Below are 21,063 nucleotides of genomic sequence, written 5' to 3' on the forward strand. Positions count from 1 at the left end.
TTTTCTGACGAGGTTGTGGAGTGATTTCGCAATGACCGCAGACACGACAGGTACTGCAGCATCAATTCAAAGTGACAGGAGACAGCATTTGTCCAGTATGGTTACTAACTATTTTTCCTCCATTACCAATGTTCTCCCTCAACCGTCATTCCCCTTTGATTACTGGGCATCCAAAATAGACACCTGGCCTGAATTGGCCGAATATGCATTGCAGGAGTTTGCTTGCCCAGCAGCTAGTGTGCTATCAGAAAGAGTATTCAGTGCTGCTGGTTCAATACTGACCGAAAAAAGGACTCGTCTGGCTACCCAAAATGTTGATGATCTAACCTTCATTAAAATGAACCACTCATGGATTTCTAATTATTTTGCCCCACCTTTCCCGGCTGACAACTAGCTTTCCTGTAAAAAGGTCTTGCTTTGGGACTGGTATTACTGACTGCTCCAATCTCTTTATTTGCAGCTGCTGTTTGTCCAGCATACGACATGTTTACACCTCCCTAAATGGCCTAACTCCCCCCACAAGGCTGTGGTCTCGCCACTTGGTGCAAGCACCCATCAGAGTGCCATTTGTCTGAAGAGGTGGGTGTGCCCACTTTTGGTCGACGGCACTGGCACTGGGTCCCTCATAGTACAATGAAGTGTCTCTGGCGGTGGTGGCGCGCACCCAACGTCAGAGACACCATTGTAACATGAGGGGCCCTGGGCTTGTACCGCCGTCCAGGAGAGAGTTTCCCCCACCCAGGTCAAACTGTGCTCTACCACTTGCAAAATTATCTCTCGCTGCTCCACCACTGTTTAGTCTATGCGCTGAAATCGTTCAATGGCTGGCACAGACAATAACAATTTGTTGACATGTATGATGCTAGTTAAAATAGTCAGGGGCCCTGTCCTACATTTACACCAGTAAATACTTTGACCAAATTACAATGTCAGAAAGTCAGCATAGGAGCACACCCCTGTACCTAAGTATGCCACCCTTTTTTTTTTTTTTTTTTTTTTGGGGGGGGGGGGGGGATTGGGAGACATTAACATCTATTTTGCTTTTGGGAGTACTTACTGTGTCAGACACTCCTTCCAATTGTCCTCCGCTGACCACACCAATGCTGCATGTGTACCCTAGCCACATAATGGAAGCTGCATACAGCCTATTTTATTAATTTAGGCCTAGGAAGTCTGTCTGTGGTCCCTCCTTCCAATTGTCCTCCGCTGACCACACCAATGCTGCCTGTGTACCCCTGCCACATAATGGAAGCTGCATATAGCCTATTTTATTATTTTGGGCCTAGGAAGTCTGTCTGCGGTCCCTCCTTCCAATTGTCCTCCGCTGACCACACCAATGCTGCCTGTGTACGCCTGTTGTCAAATTTAAGCTGCATAGAGCCTTTTTTATTATTTTGGGCCTAGGAAGTCTGTCTGCGGTCCCTCCTTCCAATTGTCCTCCGCTGACCACACCAATGCTGCCTGTGTACCCCTGCCACATAATGGAAGCTGCATATAGCCTATTTTATTATTTTGGGCCTAGGAAGTCTGTCTGCGGTCCCTCCTTCCAATTGTCCTCCGCTGAACACACCAATGTTGCCTGTGTACCCCTGTAACCAATTTAAACCTGCACAGACCAAACTTTTTTAGTTAACACATACTACCTTTGTCTGTCTGCGCAACTCTATCACGCTGTCCTCCACTGAAAAAGCTGAGCTTCAACCTTCAGGCTCTCATTAAGTAGTTGTTAATGTAACACTGCAGTTGCCCTACTACTTGGGTTGGGGCCTAGTAACGGTGTCTGCCGCTCCTTGGTGTTCTCCTCCTCCTTGGTGTTCTCCTCCTCATTGGTATTCTCCTCCTCATTGGTATTCTCCTCCAGGTTTCCTTGTCTGAGCTTCAACCTTCCGGCTCTCATTAAGTATTTTTAAATGTAACACTGCAGTTGCCCTACCTCTTGGGTTGGGGCCTAGTAACGGTGTCTGCCGCTCCTTGGTGTTCTCCTCCTCCTTGGTGTTCTCCTCCTCATTGGTATTCTCCTCCAGGTTTCCTTGTCTGAGCTTCAACCTTCCGGCTCTCATTAAGTATTTTTAAATGTAACACTGCAGTTGCCCTACCTCTTGGGTTGGGGCCTAGTAACGGTGTCTGCCGCTCCTTGGTGTTCTCCTCCTCCTTGGTGTTCTCCTCCTCCTTGGTGTTCTCCTCCTCATTGGTATTCTCCTCCAGGTTTCCTTGTCTGAGCTTCAACCTTCCGGCTCTCATTAAGTATTTTTAAATGTAACACTGCAGTTGCCCTACCTCTTGGGTTGGGGCCTAGTAACGGTGTCTGACGCTCCTTGGTGTTCTCCTCCTCCTTGGTGTTCTCCAGGTTTCCTTGTCTGAGCTTCAACCTTCAGGCTCTCATTAAGTAGTTGTTTATATAAGACAGCAGTTGCCCTACTTTGGTTGGGGCCTTGTAACGGTGTGTGCCGCTGCTTGGTGTTCTCCTCCACTGAACAAAGCAGTGCCGCCTGTTTCCTACTGTTACCAATTTAGAACTGCATTTAGCCTAGTTACTTATTTGGCCCTACTCACTGTGTCAGCCTCTCATTACAGTTGTCCTCCACTGAAGAAAGCAATGCCGCCTGGTTAGTCCTGTTACCAATTTTGAACTGCATTTAGGCCACTTTATTATTTGGGCCTAGATCTGTGTTTCCTCCTCATCCTGCCCATTGCCCAGCCACTGTTAGATGAGCCCGCTGGTACATTGACCCAGACCACTACATTCCCTTTGCACTCTACACAGCCAGAATCTGACCCTGCTGAAAGTCAGGTTCGTCTTCCCGCATACTATACCACCTTACACGGGGACAAAGAGGAAGGTGCAGGTGAAAGTGCAGGTTCCTTCATCAGGTGGGGGGGGCCCACTCATTGGCGACATCACTGGCACAGGGCCTCTGATAGTACGCAAAGGTGTCGCTGCCGGTGGGAGGCGCCCCCGCCGTGCAAACACACCGCCGTACTGTGAGGGGCCCTGTGCCAGTGCCAATGCGAACGAGTGGGACCCCCTGCTTGCTCAGGATCACAGCACTTGCAACGTTGCAATACTTACCTCTAACTGCTCCACCGCCATGACGTAGTCCACGTTTCCTGGGCCCACTAAAAACTTGAACCAGCCCTACCCCCCACAACTTTAGCCAAATGACCCCCAATTTCCAATACCTAACTATTATTATAAAGTAAATTAATATTGACAAGCTTCAGTAACAAGAATGGATGTTTTTGCCAATTAAAATGGGCACTGTAGGTGTTTTACTGGCCTCCACTCACTGCCGACTATGCTTCTCCATTGACTTGCATTGGGTTTCATGTTTCGGTCGATCCCCGACTTTTCGCGATAATCGGCCGATTTCACTCGACTCGACTTTTGACAAAGTCGGGTTTCGCAAAATCCGACTCGACCCCAAAAAAGTAAAAGTCGCTCAACCCTACTCTGGAGCATTGCACAATCCAAAAGGCATAAATAAATACTCATAGTGGCCATCTCGAGTGTTAAAAGCGGTTTTCCATTCGCCTACTGAACGAATACAGATTAGATTGTAAGCTCCGCAAAGATCCAATTTTTTGAAAATTCGTGCTCCCCTCAGATGATCAAACAACTCAGGAATGAGAGGTAGCGGGTACTTGTTCTTGATCGTGAGATTGTTGAGACCACAGTAGTCAATACAAGGACAAAGGGACCCGTCCTTCTTAATGAAAAAAAACCCGCACTTGCAGGAGGAGGATTTGCGAATAAAACCTTTGGATAAATTCTCCCGGACGTATTCAGTCATGGCTTGAGTCTCGGTAGGAGACAATGGGTAGATTCAATCTGAAGGAGGAGTAGATCCCGGAACAAGATCAATTGGGCAGTCGTAGAGTCGATGCGGAGGTAAAGTCTCTGCCTCTTTCTTATTGAAGACATACAGGAAAGGCAAATACGAAGATGGTAAATTTGAAGACACCGAAATTGGAAGAGGTTTTTTTGGCAAAACAGGAAGCAGTTACTCTGGGATTAGTCCCCAATGCAGGATTTCGCCAGACCGCCAGTCAATACAAGACTCGTGAGTCCTCAACCAAGGATGTCCAAGAAGAAACGTGTGGGATAAAGAAGGCAGCACATAGAAGACGATCTTCTCACGATGCAGGATTCCAATTTGAAGTTCCAATTCTTCGGTTACCAACATAACAGACTCCCACAGAGGTTGGCCATCGACTGATGCAATCTGTCGAGGAGTCTCCAGGGATCTGACCGGAATCTGCAATCTCCTAACTGCCTCGAGTTGAACAAAGTTCCCGACTGCCCCAGAATCTATATAAGCAGAGTCAGAGAAACGTTTATTACCCAGATGTAATAGAACAGAAAGAGTGAGGGGTTGTAAGAGTTCTGGGATACATAGGGAGACCTCTCTTACCAGTCCTAGGTGGAGGCATTTCCTAGCCTCAAAGGACAGGAACGCAAGAGATGAAACGCACTACCACAATAGAAACAGAGACCATGAGTTAGTCTCTCTTTCCGATGTTGCTCCACAGGCTTAAGATGATCCACCTGCATGGGTTCTGGGGCAGAATTAGCAGAAGACTCAGACTGAGGACGGGAAGAGCTAGGAGAAACAGGAGGTAGTCAAGGAAATCTCCTCTCTAGCGGATTCTCGAGAATGTTCTTGAAAACGTAAGTCAATACGGGTTGCCAACGAGATGAGATCCTTCAAGGAAGTCCGAGTATCACGACCCACCAACTCATCCTTAACTCAAGGAGAAAGCCCCCACCAGAAGGCTCCCACCAAAGCCTCATTATTCATCCTAATTCGGATGAAAGGGTGCGAAACAGGATAGCAAATTGGCCCACCGAAAGCGTACCTTGTTGAAGGTTGAACAGAGACTCGGTGGTAGAGGCCAAATGACCCGGTTCATCAAACACTTTGCGAAAAGTATCAAAGAAGGTGGAGAGTTGAGAAACAAGGGGATCATCCCACTCCCAGAGAGGATTAACCCACGCCAAAGCCTCACCCTCTGAGAGATTACAAAAGCCACTTTAGAACGGTCAGTGGGATACTGCATGGGAAGTAACTCAAAATGAAACTGGCATTGATTTAAAAACACTCTACACAATTTTGGATCCCCACTATAGCGAGGAGGTTTAGCCAGATGGGGAGGTGGGTGAGGAGCCGAGGCCAGAGAAGAGACGAGAGCCGAAGACTGGAGGGCGCGAAGACGATCATCCACAGAAGCCATAAAATTTAGAATATGAGCTTGAGTGTCACGCTGTTGGGCCAGCTCCTGTTGGAGACTTGCTAACTGAAAATCGCTCCCAGGATCGGAGGCCCGCAGGGACAAGAGACAAGATTCCAAGGTTTTCAAAAGGACATAATCCTAGACTGATTTTCCCTAAGGAACAATAATTCCTTCTGGGTCGGAGTCGGGGTACCAGCGGGGTCCATGGCCTGTCTGTACGGTGAGATCTTTTGGAACACATGGAGTGGACCCGCAGATCCACGACAATGAACCTCCCAAGGATGAGCTGACCAGATAGACCACCCCCTATACAGCGAGCGTTAGGGGCAGACCCAAGGGAGACTATTGCCGCAGAAGCTGGAACTCGGAGACAGGTAGTACGAGGTACAAAATAGAGAAGCTGGGCGTAGGATGGAGAGAGCTGGGTAAGATGAAGTACAGTTTGGTAAGAGCTGAGTACAGGCGAGACCAAAGGAGGACTAGGAAGGGGAAGATAAAGGAAGCAGGACAGGACAGAGACACCAGACTAACAGAGTACCGAGCAGACACTGGGAAGGCTGGACTGGACGAGGAGACAAGGAAGCCTGGGAAAGGCAGAGATGCTGAACTGGCTGGACAGAGCGGAGACTCAGAACAGGCAGTGCAAAGACAAAGTTGGACCTGAGTCACAGAAGGACAAATGACAGACAGGCAAGGAGCAGAGGAATCGCCTTAAATAGATGGAGTGCTGAAGGACTTCCGGGTCATGGTCCTCCAGGATCACAGAGAGGAGATACAGAGTGCCTGTAAATCAGAAAAAGGAAGTGCTGGAGTGGGCGGTGCGCACGCACACCCGACGAGAACCAGGGAGCGGAGAATGAAGGAGAGGACGCACGCCTGCAGGAGGAGCGCGCCGCAGCGGGTAAGTATGAGCGGAGGGAGCGGCGGTGGTCCCGGTAGCAGGCACGGCCGCAGAAGGAGTGGTCGTGACATCTACACTGTGTTCCAAATTATTATGCACATAGAGTTTAGGAGTGATAAGGTTAGAATTTTTTTGTCATTTAAACTCATTGATGGTGATGTGTGTCAGGGCTCTTTATATCACTGAAAGCAATTGCAGATACCTGTGCACATTAGTTTGGCAGGTGTGTCCAAATAAAGGCAAGGCTACTTAAGAAGGCTGTTCCACATTATTAAGCAGCCTACATTTTTTGCCAAAATGGGAAAGAAAAAGGATATGTCGGCTGCTGAGAAGCAACAAATTGTGGAGTATTTAGGTCAAGGCATGACTACAATCAACATTGCCAAGACACTTCATCGTGATCATTGCACAATCAAGAAGTATGTAGCTGATTCCCAGCACACACGTGTGCGTGCTGATAAGGAAAAATTGAGGACTCTTTCCAACAGGCAATTGCGTAAGGTTAAAAGAGCAGCTGCAAAAATGCCTGGTCATAGCAGCAGACAAGTTTTTGAAGCTGCTGGTGCCTCCAAACGTCCCCAGAACAACAAGATGCAGGGTCCTTCAGAGGTTTGCAGCTGTGCGTAAGCCATCCTGTCGACCACCTCTATCCACTGCAACAAGCAGAAACAGCTCCAGTGGGCCAAACGATACATGAAGACTGACATCCAAACTGTTTTGTTCACTGATGAGTGCCATGCAACGCTCGAAGGTCCAGATGGATGGAGTGGAGGATGGACACCCCATGAAAACATGGCTAAGGTGCCAACAAGGAGGAGGTGGAGTAATGTTTTGGGATGGAATCATGGGGAGAGAGATTGTCGGCCCCTTTATGATCCCTGAAGGGGTAAAGATGAACTCCATAATCTATGTGGAGTTTCTAAAACAACACTTCCTGCCATGGTTCAAGAGGAAGAACTGTGCTTTCTGCAGCAAGATCATTTTCATGCATGATAATGCACAGTCTCATGCTGCAAAAAACACATATGCATCTCTGGCTGCTATGGACATAAAAGAGGACAAACTTATGGTGTGGCCACCATCTTCCCCTGACCTCAACCCCATTGAGAACCTCTGGAGCATCATAAAAAGGAGTGTCTATGATGGCGGGAGGCAGTTCACATCTAAGCAACAGCTCTGGGAGGGTATTCTGTCCACATGCAAAACAATTGAAGCAGAAACCATCCAAAAACTGACAAATTCAATGGACGAGAGAGTTCAGAAGCTTCTTTCAAACAAGGGGTCCTATGTGCAAATGTAACATCACCTAGAATAAAGTTTTCACTTGAAAACTGTTTGATTTCATTTTGTAATAAGCTGATAATGCTTATAACTTCACAATTGACCATTTTTTTTGTTCAAAATAAAAAAAATGATTGAAAACTCTGCTGTGCATAATAATTTGGAACATGCATTTTGAGTGTTTTTTTTTTTTTAAAGATACTGTTTTCATAGGCATTTTTTTCCAAAACATTGCAATTATACTAGAATAGTAGATGACTGGAAAATAACAATGACTACAATTCTGATAGGTAATTTAGAGAAAATATGAGGAAATATTATTTGCATAATAATTTGGAACACACTGTACTATAAAAAAATCCAGTGAGATACTTATGCCCCACATTAAGTGTTTTTGTAATTCACTCTTAAATAGATCCCAGATGCCCCTTAATTCTACGTGGCTCACGTGACTGTGATCCCCAAACCTAAAAGAGACCATTTACTAACAAAAAATTACAGACCTATTTCTCTATTAAACATAGACCTAAAAATGTTCACATCAATCATTACTGCTAGTCTTAATAAATTATTACCCTCTCTTATCCACCATGATCAGGTTGGCTTCATACCCTTGAGACAAGTGCCAGATAATATCAGGAGGAATCTAAATATCATTCACTCAGCAAACCACCACAAAAAGCCTCACTTGTTGTTGGCCTTGGACATCGAAAAAGCTTTTGATACATTATCCTGGCCATACCTCTTTATGGTCCTGTCCAAATTTGGCATCTCTCCCAAACTCATCTCTTGTCTTCAGCTATTATATGACAGTCCTGCAGCTTATCTAAAGCATCCATCGACACATCCAATCCCTATAAATACACAACGAGGCAATAGACAGGGATGTCCTTTATCACCAGCCCTTTTTGCCCTAGCCATGGAACCCCTGGCGGAGGCCATAAGGAGAAACCCCAACATAACGGGCCCTGACAACTTAGGAGATCATTAGAAAGTTAGTCTCTGTGCGGATGACCTCCTCTTGACTTTAACCCAGTGGTGGGGAATCTTTTTTCTGCCAAGGGCCAATTGGATATTTATACCATACTTCAGGGGCCGTACAAACTCCACCCACAAAGTACATCCTGACTCTGGCACTGGTTTCAGGACGTAATCTTTCATTGCATACCCTTCATTGTTCAGTAGTGAACACTGCATGTGTGGGCTAAAAGAGCAAGAATAAAATAATGAGCTTGTGGCAATCAAAATACAGCTCCCTGCTCAAAAATGCGGTCTCTAAGAATCTGCCCGGGGGCCTGATAGAAGGTCATCGAGGGGCCTGAGGTTCCCCACCCTTGCCTTAACCAATTCTCATACCACCCTTCCCAATCTGTTCTCCCTCCTTCATGATTTTGAATTGATCTCAGGCCTTAGGATAAATATAGAAAAATCTGAAGCATTATTCGTAAACACTCCAAAAGATGTGCAAAGCAATATAATCTCCCACTTTAAGTTCACAAGAAAGGAGCATTACCTGACCTACCTTGGGATTAACCTTACAACCAATAAGTCGACACTGTTCAAATGGAACTACACCCCACTTATACAGAACCTTCAGGCTGACTTAGCTAGGTGGTCCCCCTCGACACTGTCCTGGCTTTGTAGACTACACGTTTTAAAAATGGTATCATTACCTCGCTTTCTATATCTATTCCGATCCCTCCCGATTGCGGTACCAACTAAAACATTACTCAATATACATACTATGATTTCTAAGTTTGTGTGGAAGGAAAGAGACCTAGAATCTCACCAAAAATTATGTTTCACCACCGGAGATTGGGATGATTATCTTAACCCAACTTCGCACTATATTTCAAGTCAGCCCAAATAGCTCAACTAACTAACACATGTACACCTACCAGCAAACCTAGATGGTTCTCTTGGAGTCATTTCTCACAAAGCCATTCTCGTTACCAGGTCTCATATGGACTACAGAAAAGCTTCCACAGGGTTTGACCATCACAGTGCCTTTCACAGCCCACTCCCTAATACTCTGGAGGAAAGTAAGATTCAAATTTAAACTCCAGTCCAACCGTTCCCTGCTAATCTCATTATTTAACAACCCACTGTTTCTGCCTGGCCTTGAACCCCATCTCTTTTCATGGTGGAAGCTAAAAGGGATCTCCATATTAAAACACCTTTTATCTCCATTTAACACATTACTTAATAGGCAAGAATTTATTCAGAAATATAACCCCCAACCAGAGAAGCCATACGTGTAAACCAGATTCTTCACTTTGCCAAACAAATTTTTCAAAATGAGTCTTTTCTCAATGCTTCAAGCTTTGAACAAAAATGTCTAAATGACCCTCTGCGAAGGGGAACAATATCATTAGTCTACTCAACCATCCATCAATCCTCCACACGACAAGAAAAAAATAAAATATATGGTACAATGGGAGGAGGGATTTTATTTTGGCTCCACTATGTCTGTGGAGTGTTGGCAACGATGCTGCGATACGCTATCAAGAGGTAGCCACCAGACGTCTCTTGTGGAGACTTCTCTGAAAGTTCTCCACAGAACGTACCGTGTCCCAGCAAAACTTCATAGCATTTACCCAAATGTTTCAGACAGATGCAATTTACTAGGAGATATGAAACATATTTGGTGGACTTGCCCAGCGGTATCAGACCTGTGGCATGAAGTGAAACTTCTCGTTGAACAAATGTTTGGAGGGACAGTCCAATTAGACACCTCTATCTTTCTCCTGGGGGCAAAACCACCAGGATTCACTAATAACTTACACAGATTGGTAAATTTTCTATTTATGGCTGCCAAAATCCACATAGCGGTGAAGTGGAAGTCCCCTTCACTCTCCGTATCTCTGGTAAGAGAGAGGATGAATGCTATCATGCTATATGAGCGTATTGAAGCCACCAGAGCTGATATGTTGGACTCCTTCTTTAAGATATGGAACCTGAGGATAGATCTAGATCCGAACACGCAACTAAATCAGGCCTTGCTTTTGTCACCCTGATGAGACGTGGCCTGAAGGTCTTGGGGAAGATGTCCAAACATAGGATTAGGGGTTTAATCACATGTCTGTGCTTAAGCAGATCTTATTATAAATTATATTCTTTCTTTCTCTACCTTAAATTAACACCCGCTGTATGACCTAATCTGAAATTCTGACTATTTTATGTTGTTGCCATTCCCTGCGATAGTTGACAATAAGCTGGTGTAAAACACACCGTGGATTACCTATTTGTCTTCCTTTTGTACTGTCCCTTCCTATCTTTGTCTTGTCTCCCCGTATGTAAAAGTTTGTATTTGTTCATTATTACTGAAATTTACACCTACCCTGTGTGGGAGAACCTATCCAAACTGTTGTATACTTTCTAAATAAAACTTATTGAAACTAAAATACAATAACAGGCGATCAAAAGATCGTATCTGCATCAAAATGGTATAATTAAAACCGTCAGATCAACATGCAAAAAATAAGCCTTCACCCAACCCAAGATCATGAAAAATGGAGATGCAATGGGCATCGGAAAATGGTGCAATTCTTTTATACTTTACCTAATAAAGATGAGTTATTGTTACTGATAAATGTTTGTTTTGGGTCATTTTTATTTTCTGTTGGTTTTTGGTTTATCCTATAAAACTCCCATATAATATTCTCACCTTGAACGCACGCTGCACGCATCATGTTTTTGTACAATTTGTCAATAATATATATAGGTTCTCCCCGTCTGAGTTAGTTTTGAAGGTCAACAAAATACAATTTCCCTGTAATTCATTTCTCACCCTCTAGGTATAATAATGGATACTACCTGTGTGGGATTTTAGATGTTTATAAAGGTTTAATGACAACTAGTTGGACAAGCCCTTCTCATTCCTCATGTTTGGTCCTGTTAAAATAAAAATCCTCATACAAACCTCCCATGGTGGCGCCGTTTCACTGGTGTTGGCGCTTGTGTTCTTGGGGCTCTATTGAGGTTTTTTCGTCATGTGAGCCCTGTGCCCAATCAGCGCTGACGTCACTGTCCCCACCTTCGGACAAATCAAGCATCATGAGGCAGAGAGCAGCCGCGGCCCTGGCTTCCTGTTCATGTTCATTACGTCCGAAGGAAGGAACAGTGAAGCTGCCGCTGATCGGGTGCAGGGCTCGTGTGATGTAACAACCTCAGATAAGCCCCGGGACAGTGAGTCTCGAAACCGCTGAAGTGGAGCCGGCACACCAGCAGAGTATGAGTGTTTTTATTTTAATGAGGCCAAACATGAGGAATGAGTTCACTGAGAAAAAAAAAAGATATATACCGTAGTTTTTGGGGTATAAGACACACCTAGGTTTTAGAGGAGGAAATTTGGAAAAAAATTGAAGCAAAAACTGTGGTCAATTCTGAAATTAATATCTCCGATCCTGGTATATATGGTCCCCTCAGCCCCATCCTGATACACAAGGCCCCCTCATCCCTATCCTGGTATGCATTCCTCCTCATTAGTGATTTGCGAGTATACTCATTACTCGGGTGGTCTCCAAGTATTTGTTAGTGTTCGGAGATTTAGTTTTCATCGTATCAGCTGAATGATTTACAGCCATTAGCCAGCTTAAATACATGTGGGGATTCCCTAGCAACCAGGAAACCCCCACATTTACTCAGGCTGGATAACAGCTGTATATCATTCAGCTGCGGCAATAAAAACTAAATCTCCGAACACTAACAAATACTCGGAGACCACCTGAGCATGCACAGGAAAACCTGAGTAACGGGTATACTCGCTCATCACTACTCCTCATCCCTATCCTGGCAGGAATGATCGCCCTCATACCTATACTAGTATGCATGGCCCCATCCTAATCCTGATATACAGGTTCCACCATCTCGTCGTAGTATGTAAGGCACCATACCTATTCTGGTATGATTGGCCCCCATTCCGGTCCTGATATGCATGGCCCAATCCTTATAATAGCCCCCGACCCCATCCTGGTATGCATGGCCCAATCCTTATAATTGGCCCCCACCCCCATCCTGGTATGCATGGCCCCATCAGAAAACATTAAAAATAAAACATCACATTTACCTACCCGGTGGTCCTTTGCAGCATCCTGCTCTGATGCCGTCAGCTGCTTTATGCTTGTAAGCAGCACATGGCAGGGACGTCACAAGCAGAGCACACCTGCCGGAATACTTGCCGGGACTGTGTGCACAGAGAGCGGTGAGTATTCATTGCTCTTCAGTAGTGCGCAGTGTCAGCCACCGGCTTCCTGCTGCTGCCGGCGGTCACGTGTGCCGCTACTTAAGAGAAATTAATATTCATTGGATTCATTCATCAGGAGACTATATAATATTGAATTATATTCAAGCAGGACTAGACGAAGAAAACCCTAAAGTCATGTATCATGTTATCGGAAACAGTCAGAAAACTAGCCACATATTGGCAGATCCCAGACCTCAAACTATATACTTCGTAAGTTTATAAACCACTCCAGTGTCAGGAATAGACAGTATGTGAAAATACAGTATATACCGCTCAGGGAACACTTAACTTCCAGAGATTATCTCCATATTCACACTAAATAATGGCACAGATCTTCCAGACATTATGATTGCACACGTCCCTAGTCTTTATAATGATATTGCACTCATTCCTTGACAGACCGCAGCATGGCCATTAGTTAGAAGCTGCTATTGATCTTTGGAGCAGGTAAGTTTTCCCTGAGTGGTACATATTGGGCCATCTGAAAACAGAGTTTAGTCTAGGACAATTTGTCTGCACTACTAATTAACAGCTGTTAGGGTACTGTCACACAGTGGCACTTTGGTCGCTACGACGGCATGATCTGTGACGTTGCAGCGTCGCTTGATTATCGCTCCAGCGTCGTATACTGCAGTCACACGTTGCAATACACGGCGCTGGAGCGATAATTTCATGACGTATTTGCATTGGTTACTGTGCGCACATCGTATACAACCTTTGTCACACGATGCAATCATGCCGCCACAGCCGGACACTTGACGACGAAAGAAAGTTTCAAACGATCTGCTACGATGTACGATTCTCAGCGGGGTCCCTGATCGCAGTAGCGTGTCAGACACTGCGATATTGTATGGATATCGCTGGAATGTCACGGATCGTGCCGTCGTAGCGACCAAAGTGCCACTGTGTGACAGTACCCTTAAACTAGGGCAGTCCCTATAGGAGGAAAACACAAGAATTATACTGTATTGTCACATCACATACTATCTATTCCTGACACTGGAGTGGCTTATAAACTTACAAAGTATATAGTTTTAGGTCTGGGATCTGCCAATATGTGGCTGGTTTTCTGACTGTTTCGGATAACATGAATTTAGGTTTTTTTTTCTCCAGTCTCGCTTGAATATAGGTCAATCTTAAATAGTCTCCTGATGAGTCGCCTTTGGTGAGGACGATGAGACCCGTAGAAATGAGAGGCTTGGAGTGTGTGTGTGTATACATCACCTCACCCTATATACTGAACTGTGGGATACATGTTTTTTCTACTAGTCACCTGCTCACTAACCTTCAGAGGGTAAATTATGGGTATAGTTTTACTTTTGGAATTAATAAAGTTTAGTTTTACCCTTTTTTTCAACAAACATGAGGAATGACAAGAGACAACCCATTTAAGAAGATTGAATTTTGGTTAAAACTATTCCAACATTATGAACATTAAAAAGGCTTCTCCCCTATGTGACGTCTCTGATGTTTATTAACAGTTGATTTCCAAGTAAAATATTTCCCACATTAAGAAAATGAAAAAGGCTTCTCCCCTGTGTGACTGCTCTGATGTTTAACAAGAAGTGCTTTCCTTTTAAAACATTTCCCACATTCTAAACAGGAAAAAAGCTTCTCCCCTGTGTGAGTTCTCTGGTGAGTAACCAAATGTGATTTCTGGTTAAAACATTTCCCACATTCTGAACAGGAAAAAGTCTTCTCCCCTGTGTGAGTTCTCTGGTGACTATCAAGATGCCATTTCCAGTTAAAACATTTCCCACATTCTGAACAGGAAAAAGGCTTCTCCCCTGTGTGAGTTCTCTGGTGCTTAAAAAGATGCCATTTCTGTTTAAAACATTTTCCACATTCTGAGCAGGAAAAAGGCTTCTCCCACGAGTGGGTTCTTTGATGACGATCAAGATCTAATTTCCTTTTAAAACATTTCCCACATTCTGAACATGAATATGGCTTCTCTGCTGTGTGTATTATTTGGTGCCTAACAAGATGCCCTTTCAGGATAAAACATTTCCCACATTCCGAACATGAAAAAGGCTTCGCTCCTGTGTGAGTTCTTTGGTGTTCATCAAGATTCCATATGCGGTTAAAACATTTCCCACATTCTGAACAGGAAAAAGGCTTCTCTCCTGCGTGAGCTCTCTGGTGGTTAACAAATTTTGATTTATGTGCAAAACATTTCCCACATTCCGAACAGGAAAAAGGCTTCTCCCCCGTGTGAGTTCTATGGTGATTAACCAAATCTGATTTCCGGTTATAACATTTCCCACATTCTGAACATGAAAAAGGCTTCTCTCCCGTGTGAGTTCTATGGTGAGTAACCAAAGCTGATTTCGAGTTACAACATTTCCCACATTCTGAACATGAAAACGACTTATTTGCTTTAGGAGTAGTTTGTTTTTTAATGCCTCTTTTGAGACTTTGATTTTCCTTAGAAAATCAAGAGTAACAGCAATTACTTCAGTTGAATCTTGTAGGATCTCCAGATCATCAGATTTAAAAACTGAAGATGTCAGCTGTCCCTCTGATATCCTGGTACAGTCATCTGCGAAGATAAACATTTTTTTTAAATAAAATATCCTTGACTTTTACATTTTTGAACATTTGTACATAAACTTGCTATAAAAATGGCAAGCTATCTAATAACCTTTAATTATTTACCAAGACAATGACAGTTGACAGTCTAATAGAAAACCTTGTTGGATGAACCAGTAGTGTGTGGTGTTCAACTGTTTGTTCAATCTGCCTCCCAAATATCGAATAAAAAGAAACCAATCAATGTTATGTAGGCGAAAATAATACCAATTCTCATCTCACAAAAACAAGTCCCCACTCAGGTCCATCATCTGTCAGTGGAAAAACAGAGGCTCCCACACTATAAGTGGCTCAAAGGCTGTTGAAAAGTAACAGAATTTCTATAAACCAATTCAGCAAAATCCGCTCTCACTTCGGAGTCTTGCAGTGTGCTCAAACAACATTAAGGATTCCTGTATTTAGCAATATTATATAGTGAGAAGAATCCACTTAATTTGCGGTGTGTGTCTCCTGGAGCACAATCTGGGCACTATGCGCTGGGTAATAAAATGGCAAATGTGTAATTTTCACTCTCCAATATCCACTGCGTGTTAATTTCTGGAAAGTGGCTGTGGAGTCAAAATATTCATTTCTCCTGCACACGAGGTATAAATTGCTGGTTCCCCTCGTTTAATGACTGAAAAACCCACAATGGTCACAGAAATAACTTGAATCTGACAAAAGTAATAAGAAAAAAGCTATAAAAATGAACAAATGAAAGACAGACAGTGCTTTTCAACCATGCTTCCACAGAATTAGAAAAAAATAAAAATAAACCTCATGAAATAGGCCTGTACATAAATGATGGTACCCTTAAATTAATACTTTGCTGCACAACCATTTGGGGCAATCACTGCAATCAAATGATTCCTGTAACTGTCAATGAGACTTCTGCACCTTTCGACAGATATTTTGTCCCACTCCTCAGGAGCAAACTGCTCCAGTTGTCTCGTGTTTGAAGGTTGCCTTATCCAGACGGCATGTTTCAGCTCTTTCCAAAGATACTCAATAGGATTTAGGTCAGGGCTCATAGAAGGCCACTTCAGAAAAGTCCAATATTTCCATTTTAGCCATTCTTGGGTGTTTTTAGCTGTGTGTTTTGGGTCATTATCCTGTTGCAAGACCTATGACCTGCGACTGAGACCAAGCTTTCTAACTCTGTGCAGCACATTTCTCTCTAGAATCCCTTGATAGTCTTGAGATTTCATTGCACCCTGCACAGATTCCAGACACCGTGTGCCAGATGCAGCAAAGAAGCCCCAGAACAGTTTTCTCCATGATTCACAGTAGGGACAGAGTTCTTTTCTTGATATGCTTCATTTTTCTGTCTGTGAACGTAGAGCTGATGTGCCTTGCCAAAAAGTTCCATTTTTGTCTCATATGTCCATAGGACACTCTCCCAGAAGCTTTGGGGCATGTCAACATGTAGTTTGGCAAATTCCAGTTTGGCTTTTCTATGATTTTTTTTCAACAATGGTGTCCTCCTTGGTTGTCTCCCATGAAGTGTACTATGGCTCATACGGCACATGGTGCGATCTGACACTGATGTTCCTTGAGCTTGAAGTTCACATTTAATCTGTTTAGAAGTTTTTCTGGGCTCTTTTGTTACCATTCGTATTATCCACGGAGGTTGGCTACAGTCCCACGGATATTAAATTTCTGAATAATATGTGCAACTGTAGTCACAGGAACATCAAGCTGCTTTGAGATGGTCTTATAACTTTTACCTTTAACATGTTTGTCTATGATTTTCTTTCTAATCTCCTGAGACAACTCTTTCCTTGGCTTCCCCTGGTCCATGTCACCAAACAGCACAGTGAGTATCTGAGAACAAAAACGACTGATACATACTAATTAAACAGGTCCAAATACATACCTTTTCAAGGGATTAGATCAACAAATCCAAACTAGATAATTCCTGCACAAACACACGGAGTAAATGTCCAAAAATAATTATTTCATAAAATAAGAAAGTTTATTGAAAACATGATATTACAAGAAAATCACAAAAAAAATCATGATAAAAACGTCTTAACAATGACAAGACACATAGAGAGCTTCTGTGAGAAGGACACAAAAACAGTGGCACTGAGAAAAAGCAGGTCATAAATCTCCACCTCAATAAACTTCAGTGCAATAGCAAAAAAAATGCGTAGTGCAAATAAGGTGCAAACATTATACCAATTACCGAAAAAGTAGAGGGCTTAATATCGCTTAATGTGAGAGAGTATACATCACTCTAAATAAACCCATTAGCCAAATATCCCTACCCTAGGGAAAAAAGCGACACTCAAACAATGTCCTGCTTACCCATGTTGCCTGTCAGCGTGTGTCCAAGGCAGCCCCAACGCACTTTCAGGAGGCAGCCTCTCGAAGAAGCCCATGGAAACACGAGTCAGGGCTGCCCTGGACACACACTGACAGGCAACATGGGTAAGCAGGACATTGAGTGTCGCTTTTATCCTGAGGGTAGTGATATTTGCCTAATGGGTTTATTTAGAGTGATGTATACTCTCCCACATTAAGCCATATTAAGCCCTCTACTTTTTCAGTAATTGGTATAATGTTTGCACCTTATTTGCACTATGCACTTTTTTGCTATTGACGTTTATTGAGTGGAAGATTTATGACCTCTGTTTGCTTGCCCAGTCTGCTTTTTCTCAGTGCCACTGTTTTTGTGTCCTTCACACAGAAGCTCTCTATGTGCCTTGTCATTGATAAGCTGATTTTATCATGATTTTTTGGGGATTTTCGTGTAAAGATACCATTACACTAAACGACTTACCAACGATCACGACCAGCGATACGACCTGGCCGTGATCGTTGGTAAGTCGTTGTGTGGTCGCTGGGGAGCTGTCACACAGACAGCTCTCTCCAGCGACCAACGATCAGGGGAACGACTTCGGCATCATTGAAACTGTCTTCAACGATGCCGAAGTCCCCCTGCAGCACCCGGGTAAACATCAGGTTAATAAGTGCAGGGCCGCACTTAGTAACCCGATATTTACCCTGGTTACCATTGTAAAAGTAAAAAAAAAACCACTACATACTCACATTCTGATGTCTGTCACGTCCCCCGGCGTCCACAGGGTTAAAACTGCTTTCGGCAAGAGCGCTACTTAATGCACGCGCTGCTGAAGAGGGCTTCCCTGCACTGACTGTGTCAGCGACGGCCGTAAAGCAGAGCACAGCGGTGACGTCACCGCTGTTACTGCCGGCGCTGACACAGTCAGTGCAGGGAAGCTGTCGGCAGCGTGGCATCAGCAGCGCTCCTGCTGAAAGCAGTTTTAACCCTGTGGACGCCGGGGGACGTGACAGACATCAGAATGTGAGTATGTAGTGTTTTTTTTTTACTTTTACAATGGTAACCAGGGTAAATATCGGGTTACTAAGCGCGGCCCTGCGCTTAGTGTTGTGAATTCCGTTCTTGGGCTCCCTCCGGTGGTTGTAAATGGCACTTTTGTGAATTCTGCCCTTGGGCTCCCTCTGGTGGTTTTGAGTGGAACTGCTGCTCCTTGGGTTTAGCATTAGCAGCTGCTTCCACTGATCGTCTCTCCTGGCTTTGCTATTTAGCCTGTCTCTAGCCTTCAGCCAGTGCCAGCTGTCAATGTTTCTTGGTTGGATTCAGATCTCTCCTTGGATTTCTCTGATAGCCTGTCCATTTCAGCAAAAGATAAGTCATTGCTTTTCTTTTGGTTGTCCACTTGCTGTGGACTTAATCGTTCAGCTCATGTTATGTTTTTTCTTGTCCAGCTTGTCAGTATGATATATTCAGCTTAGCTGGAAGCTCTGAGGAAGCAGATTTGCTAGCAGATCTAGTTAGAATTGGCCTCCTTTGCTAAATCTTGTTTTCATTCTGTGTATGTCATTTCCCTCTCCACTCACAGTCAATATTTGTGGGGGGCTATCTTTCCTTTGGGGTTTTCTCTGAGGCAAGATATCTTTCTGTTTCCATCATAAGGGGTAGTTAGTTCTCAGGCTGTGACGAGGTGTCTAGGGAGTGACAGGAACATCCCAAGGCTACTTCTAGTGTTGGTGTTAGGATTAGGAACTGCGGTCAGTACAGATACCACCTCATCAGAGCTCGTCCCATGTTGCTCCTTAACCACCAGGTCATAACAGTACAGCAGGCACGCAATGTGTTGAATGCATCTCAAAAGAGGGAAAAAAAAGTTCTGAGCCATTTTTTTTTTCTTTGCAGTCTGTTTTGTCTTTTTTTTCCCCTTAATCTCTGGGTGGTTCAGGATTCTGGCGCTGACATGGATGTTCAGGGTTTGTTCTCTCGTGTGGATCAACTCGCTGCAAGGGTACAGAGTATCCAAGATTATGTTGATCAGACTCTGGTTTTAGAGCGTAGAATTCCTACTCCTGATTTGTTTTTTTGGGGATAGATCCAAATTTTTGAACTTTAAAAATAACTGCAGATTGTTTTTTGCTTTGAGACCCCGTTCCTCTGGTGACCCCATTCAGTAGGTGAAGATTGTCATTTCTCTGCTGCGTGGAGACCCTCAGGACTGGGCATTCTCCCTTGAGTTAGGGGATCCGGCATTGCTCAATGTAGACGCATTTTTTCAAGCGCTTGGATTGCTGTATGACGAACCTAATTCTGTGGATCAGGCAGAAAAAACCTTGCTGGCTCTGTGTCAGGGTCAGGAAGCGGCAGAATTATACTGCCAGAAATTTAGAAAGTGGTCTGTGCTCACAAAATGGAATGAGTATGCCCTGGCAGCAATTTTCAGAAAGGGTCTTTCTGAAGCCCTTAAAGATGTTATGGTGGGGTTCCCCACGCCTGCTGGTTTGAACGAATCAATGTCTCTGGCCATTCAGATTGATCGGCGCCTGCGCGAGTGCAAGGTAGTGCACCATATGGCAGTGTCCTCTGAGCAGAGTCCTGAGACTATGCAATGTGATAGGACTTTGACTAGAGCAGAGCGGCAGGAATTCAGACGTCAAAATGGGCTGTGTTTTTACTGTGGTGATTCTGCTCATGCTATTTCTGATTGCCCTAAGCGTACTAAGAGCGTCGCTAGGTCTGTTACCATTAGTACTGTACAGCCTAAATTTCTCTTGTCTGTTACCCTGATTTGCTCAGTGTCGTCCTTTTCTGTTATGGCATTTGTGGATTCAGGCGCTGCCTTGAACTTAATGGACTTAAGAGTTCGCCAGACGCTGTGGTTTTTCCTTGCAGCCTTTGCAGAGCCCTATTCCCTTAAGGGGAATTGATGCTACACCATTGGCCAAGAATAAACCTCAGTACTGGACACAGTTGACCATGTGCATGGCTCCAGCACATCAGGAAGATTGTCGTTTTCTGGTGTTGCATAATTTGCATGATGTTGTTGTGCTGGGTTTTCCATGGTTACAGGTACATAATCCAGTGCTGGATTGGAAATCTATGTCTGTGACTAGTTGGGGTTGTCAAGGGATACATAGTGATGTTCCTTTGATGTCAATTTCCTCTTCCCCCTCTTCTGAAGTTCCTGAGTTTTTGTCGGATTTCCAGGATGTATTTGATGAGCCCAAGTCCAGCTCCCTTCCTCCTCATAGGGACTGCGATTGTGCTATTAACTTGATTCCTGGTTGTAAGTTCCCTAAGGGCCGACTTTTCAATCTGTCTGTGCCAGAGCATGCCGCCATGCGGAGTTATGTTAAGGAGTCTTTGGAGAAGGGGCATATTCGCCCTTCTCCGTCACCGTTGGGAGCGGGATTCTTTTTTGTTGCCAAGAAGGATGGCTCCTTGATACCCTGTATAGATTATCGCCTTCTCAATAAGATCACTGTCAAATTCCAATACCCTTTACCTTTGCTTTCTGATTTGCTTGCTCGGATTAAGGGG

The sequence above is a fragment of the Ranitomeya variabilis genome, chromosome 4 (assembly GCF_051348905.1).
Source record: "Ranitomeya variabilis isolate aRanVar5 chromosome 4, aRanVar5.hap1, whole genome shotgun sequence".
Taxonomy (NCBI): Eukaryota; Metazoa; Chordata; class Amphibia; order Anura; family Dendrobatidae; genus Ranitomeya; species Ranitomeya variabilis.